Raw genomic sequence first — 6,566 nt, 5'->3', positions numbered from 1 at the left:
TTGAAACCCACATATAGAACATAAACCGAACTTGTGGTGCAATGGTAGCACGTCTGACCCCATGTCAGAAGATGCGTGTTCGAATCACGCCTGGTTAGATGCATTTTCTTGCCGATTAGATGCGCATTTTCTTGTTTAGTATGCACTTGCCTAATTTAAAATCCTTAGAAATGTACGAAATTATCTATAACTATTCCAAATGATTTATTGCCGATTAGATGCGCATTTTCTTGTTTAGTATACATTTGGCAATCTGCTATTTAGATAAAATATTTTGGTTTTTAACTAATTTGTAAGAATTTCGTAATTGTGTATAGTGAATTGACATCTATTTTGTTAATATCGTTCAAAATTTAGTAATTTACCAATTTCTTGAAACCATCCGTAAGTATGTCGTAATTGTCAGCAATAATTTAGTTGATCTCTTACCTCAACAATTGATATATGACTATATCTACCAATATATTCAAACTTCTCGTTAATCGTGCACTTACATCTATTTCATTAATCTCGTTCAATTTAAACTTCCTGTTGGAATTGAAAAGTCGGCCTCGTTGATCCGTTATTTACTTATCAATTTATATATATGCAACTTATGTCGAAATCTTGTTTGTTGTAAGTTCAATTATGGAAACTTATCTTTACTATTCACCAGGATAATCCTCGGTTTGATTTTCTGGTATTTATTTTCTTGAGCAATATTTATTTCGTTGTAAGTCAAAAATACATCTTCAGACGAGTGCACTAATTTCTAATATTGAAACCTCGTTAGTAATCAATTCATTCTCGGGAACTCGGATTTTATTATCTGTCAAAATAATCATTAATTTGATGTAGGTCAAAAATATACCTTCAGATGAATGTTTAATCTTAACTGTCAGAATATCGTTATTATTAATTCATTCTCACGAACTCAGCCTTTCATTAATATGCTCTCCCACAAAGACAGAATCTACATCGGTGTCGTAAACCTATTAATGTTTGCAATATTATCCATAATGATCTCTTTCACTAAGTTGGAATGTTTACCAGAACCCTTAATGTTGGAATAGGGTTTATTTAAAGTTTCGGGGAATATTCTGAAAGAGTCTTACCTGTAAATGGATGGATTCATCGTTCTTACCAAGTTTCCGACTTATTGTAGTCCGCTCATGTCCAGGTTTCGATCTCCGAGCCAGGTTATGCATACAATATGACAGAATAGGGTTTATTTAAGGTTTCGTTAAATATTCTAATGGAATCTTATAGTAGCTTAATAGTTCGTTCTCGCATATTGAAGTTCGAATTGACACTGAGCTTCAGATTTATCGATTTCGATGATGTATCATGCAAATTTTGAAGTCCCCGAGCTTTGTGGTTCATAGTTATTATGTCGTTATACCATATTTGAATTTCGAATCAACACTGAGCTTCATATTTATCGATTTTGATGATGTATCATGCTAAGTTTGAAGTCAGAACCCTCCCGGAGCTTCTTAGTTCATAGTTTGTATGATGTTATACCACATTTGAAGTTCGAATTGGCACTGATATTCATATTTATCGATTCTGATGATGTATCATGCTAAGTTTGAAGTCAGAACCCTCCCGGAGCTTCTTAGTTCATAGTTTGTATGATGTTATACCACATTTGAAGTTCAAATCGACACTGAGCTTCATATTTATGCTTTTCGGTTCATAGTTTTTATGCTTCTTGAATCTACCCGTCTGAACTAAAGCTACTTCATGACGTGTATGACTAGTTAAAATTACTTTATGACTTATGTGACTAGTCGAAATTCAAACCGTAAGCACAAAGAGAAAACACAAAATCACGAAGAAAACACACTTTTCCTTGATCCGTATGACCATCCCTAATCAAATCTCTACCGTCCAAAGATATCCCTAATCCGTATGAAATTCCCTAACTAAATCTTTACCGTTCATTTTTTTTATACAAAAACCTAAAGATGCTTTCTCCTCTCACTTTCCCTTTTCTCTTTCTTTTTCTCGGTCGGTTCTTCTCTCCAGTTCCGCCTCCATCAAAACCCAAAGATGCAAAATTCTTCCGAACAAGAAGAAGAAGATCTAATCAGTTGGAGCTAGATCCAATTGGTCTTATGTTTCATTGAAGCCTTCAACTGTGATAGTGATTCTTGAGTTGAAGGTTGATTTTCCTTGATCTTTCTTCTCATGTATTTCCATTTTTACAGTAGTTTCTTTTGCATAGGTTCCTGTATTCTTTCTATCTTTTTTTCTCAATAGTTTAAAAATTCTGAAACTTTATTTTTAAGGGGTTTTGGTAAGATTTATGACTATGGAGATCTTGTGTTGTTCGTGGTGATAACGTTTTATCTAATCTTTGGTTTTTGAACCTTTTCTGTGGGTTTTATTTCGTGTTTATGTTATAATTTTTGATGTTTTTAGGACATTTTTCTGTTCATTTGCAATTTCGGATTTAAAGCTCAATTAAATTGAATATCCGTTTAATTTCATCATATAACAATGGGGGTTTGGATTGTACACTTTGATATTGGTGCTTTTGGTATCTGGTAACAAAATCGATTCAATTTCAATTTTTCTTCTTCATTTTTGTAATTTAATTTTTTGGGTTTTTGGGTTTTTGGACTTGGGATTTTTGTAGGTCAGAGAAGACTAATAGCGCATTGCATCAAGTGGACTTTTAGGAATTTTGTCGTTCTTGCTTGGTTCAGGTCTATTTACATACTTAATGCACTTTTATTTTGTTTCTTTCTGTTTTAGGCTTGCTACTGATTTCTTTGTAGGAATATTTTCGTTCTTTAGGATACTGATATTTTGTGGCTACAGGTGGATTTTGGCAATTCCCGTCTGTAATGCAGTTAAGCTACTGATTTTCTAGGTTATAGCAACAACAAGATAAGTTGCTCTTGGATTTTACTTTGAGCACTCTTAAAGTAGCTTTGAATTGTGGATGGAGATTGATTAATGAAGTTTATGATAAATGAATGTGTTGTGCAGTTTTTTTGAGCTATTCAAATTGTTACAATAAAGAGGTGATGATGAACATAAATTGAACTGGGTATAAGAAACAAGGAGCAACATTCAAGTCTAATGGCAATACAAACATTACACCAAACCAAATGAGGCCATTTAAGGTTGTTAGATTTTGCTTTTGTTTTTTATTTTTATGGTTTCAAATCCATTGGATTACTTTCCTGACTAAGTTTAAACACATTTTACTTGGTTTTGGCAGGAGTACTGCTTGTTGAATGTTCTGAAATCTGATGCAACACCAAATGGGTATTCTACCAGTAGATCACTAGAGGATATTCTTCTGTTGGATCCCAAAAATGCACCTCTGGTTCCACCACTAAATCTCAGTACGAAGGGCGAAGTGGTTTATTGTGTTGATGGTTCCCATCAGGTCAGCAATCTTCTGCAGCAAGCTCTCCTCCTCATGGGCGTCCTGTACCAGTTCTGTAACAAGAGCCACAGTTAACCAAAGCTCACCATTTTTATGAAATGCATGGATGAAACTGAAGGGTTGTCAGTAGATACCTTATTTATTAACCACGAGTTGTACCAACAGTGATCTTCCCATTTTGGTTTCTGCTAGTTTTAGTTGATAGAAACTGCCAGTTTTGCCGTTTGAAGCGTGACTCAAAATGGCTGACTTGGCTGAAACAAATGTTGGCATTTTCGTTTTGATGTTTTTTTCTTCTTTCTTACTCTATAAGAATAATTACCTCAACATAACTTAGTTACTTATGTGCTTTACTATGTTCAGTGCGCACTCCTCAAATTGATGGGAAGGAGATATTCCGCCAAGCCAGGTCTGACTACTACGGGGTTCATTTCTTAGTCACTATTTTTATCGACAATTTTGAAAGTTTACAACTATACGAAATTGTGGATATTTGGAACTGCAGGAGTACTTTGTCTTATGAGCAGTTCAGTGCATTTCTTTCCAACATCAAGGAGCTGAACTGTCAAAATCAAACTCGATAGGTAATTACTTACTGCTTTGTGATTTTTGAAACTCTCGGTAAAATCTTTTGGTCATTAAACCGACGTAACTAAGAAAATTGGTTTGTCTTTTTCCCTGTTATCCAGGAAACGTTAAGGAAGGCAGAATAATTATTTGGTACAAACATGAGACAACGAAGATCATTACTTATCACTCCAAGGGATGCTTATTCGTAACAACCATTAGGACTTAAAGGTGTATTCCAAACATGGTGCATCATAATAGGTAGGCTACATCTCTCTTTCTCTTTCACACACACATGCAAGATACATATGCACCAACACAAAGATAATTGCATGTCTCTGTACACACACACATGTAGAACTAAAATGTGGGAGATTTGGACCTCCATATGAGTGGAAAGTCTACAAGTGAGTTTTGTGTTCACTTGCTTTGAATTATGTGAATTAATTTATTGATTGTTGGGTATACTGTCACTTTCATGGTTTTATGAACCTGCAGAACTATGTTTTAACATTTTATATGTTTTATGTGTTGGATCCCGATAGTTCACTTCTCGCCATAGTGTATGTGCAAGTGTCTCTGTCAAAACATGTACATCTGTTCATAGTCTGTCAGCTTGTATGCATATCTTAGGATTTTAGCTTGGAATTTCGATGACGAGTTGCACCATCTTCAAATCTATCTTGGCTTGTCTTGTATATTGTTCTGAGGTTCTCTAGATGTTCCTTTTAATGAGTTTTGTTTTGTGATTTGTACGGAATTGCGCAAAAGAAGCCAAAGAAACCAAACTGGCACCTTCTAATAATTGAAAAGGTTGGAAATTTGGGATACGAAGAGATTGAATGGGAGTAAAAGAGAAGTTGTTGCTAGTCACTGGGTACACCATTCTCTCTATCATGTTACATGATCTGATACCATTAGTTGTTACCCCCAACCGTCCTAGCCGCCATCTAGTGTATATCTGTTGGTTCATGTATGCTGTGTAACCTTTACAGTGGATTACAAGTTTAACTAAATGGAAGATGGCCGGTTTTTTCCAAATTGTGTCAGCATCCTAATTTTGTGAATACTTGCATTGTCATTTGTATATTTTGGTTTGGAATACAGTGGATATGAATCTGACACGTTTGGAATTTGAGAATGTGGAGAACATTATATTTTCAGGTGACCGGAACCTGGCATTTCAGGTGATCGGAACCTAGCAACTTCAGGTGACCGGAACCTGGCATTTCCAGGTGATTGGAACCTGAAAGTCCGAATATTTTTTTTTTATTAAAATCTAACTAATTGCTAACGGAAGGTGTGTGTTACCCAATTATGAAAACACAAGACACATGTCATCTCTTTACTAGTCACTTGAACAGTTATATAAAATGTCAATAGTTAGGATAAATATTGTAATGGAAATGAAGTGTTGGCTTATTTAATTTACCTAATGGACTAAAAGGGTTGGATAACATACTAACACATTATATAACTGCTTATGGGTAACCATTTTTCTTAGTTAGGGAAATTAGCTTCTATTTTTTGGTAACACTTTTGTTTCATAAGGAAATCCTTGATTTGGTGTAGTGATATCCACTGGTGGACTTGGAATCATCTGAAAGAGTGTTCCAATTAGCATCACTAAATCCTTCAAGGACTGCGGGATACCTCTGATAGTGTAATTCTAGGTTTGTGTTTCTTTTCAGATACCACATAACTCTCTCAATAGCATCCCAATGTTCCAAACTAGGATTATTGGTAAACCTGCACAAAACTCCCGTTGCATATGCAATGTCTGGTCTAATACAATCAGTTGCATAACGCAGACTGCCAATTATACTAGCATATTCAGATTGTCTAACACGTTCTCCAGTATTCTTAAACAATTTCACACTAGGATCAAAAGGAGTACAAAAAGGATTACAATCAAAATAATCATACTTCTTCGGAATTTTTTCAATGTAGTGAGATTGATCTAAAGTAATACCACTACTAGGTCTAGTTATTTTGATTCCCAAGACCACTAGCTTCATTTAAATCTTTCATGTTAAAATTCAAACTACGCATGCTTTTAGTTTCATTACAACAGATAAATTGGAACCAAATATCATCAAATCATCCACATACAAGCAAACAATCACACACACATCATTCTCAGATTTATAATAGATGCATTTGTCACCCTCATTTATTCTGAAGTTATTTGAAATCATTAAATTATCAAATTTCTCATGCCATTTTTTAGGAGCCTGTTTCAAACCATAAAGAGATTTTTCTAGCTTACATACTTTCTATTCTTGTCCAGGAATTACAAAACCTTCAGGTTGTTCCATCGGTAGGAGGTGGATCAGTAGAAGCAACACCATCATCAGCATCAACAACAACATCAACAGTCTTATCAACAACAGGTTCTAAGGTTCCAGGATGAACACTCGACACAATCATATGCAACTTCATGAGTTTGAGATAAAAGAACATCTTCATCTTCCATCTTCTGAAATGCATCCCTTCAAATTTTAATGGCTTGTTGGTATCGCCAACACGGTTTTTTCAACCTCCATAGCAAAATCAAACACCTTAAAATTGTTGGAAACTATATAGAAATTCACAAAAATAAATCTCAAACAGC

The 6,566-nt window shown here is 34.8% G+C and overlaps 1 long non-coding RNA gene across 6 annotated transcripts; it reads left to right on the top strand.

Moving 5' to 3' along the window:
- The first annotated feature begins 1,984 nt into the window (after nucleotides 1-1,984).
- On the top strand, nucleotides 1,985-6,566 carry LOC113350396. Of its 6 annotated transcripts, none has more exons than XR_003360771.1 (8): nucleotides 1,985-2,146; nucleotides 2,624-2,693; nucleotides 2,809-3,116; nucleotides 3,215-3,385; nucleotides 3,749-3,794; nucleotides 3,891-3,969; nucleotides 4,075-4,213; nucleotides 4,724-5,090. It is a non-coding gene; the product is annotated as an uncharacterized LOC113350396 (long non-coding RNA). The 6 variants fall into 6 exon arrangements; XR_003360774.1 differs by having other exon boundaries at nucleotides 3,215-3,650; XR_003360772.1 differs by lacking the exon at nucleotides 4,724-5,090 and adding an exon at nucleotides 6,243-6,566 and having other exon boundaries at nucleotides 3,215-3,794.

Source organism: Papaver somniferum, chromosome 2 (genome assembly GCF_003573695.1).
Source record: "Papaver somniferum cultivar HN1 chromosome 2, ASM357369v1, whole genome shotgun sequence".
NCBI lineage: Eukaryota > Viridiplantae > Streptophyta > Magnoliopsida > Ranunculales > Papaveraceae > Papaver > Papaver somniferum.
This window is presented reverse-complemented; position numbering and strand designations above follow the sequence as displayed.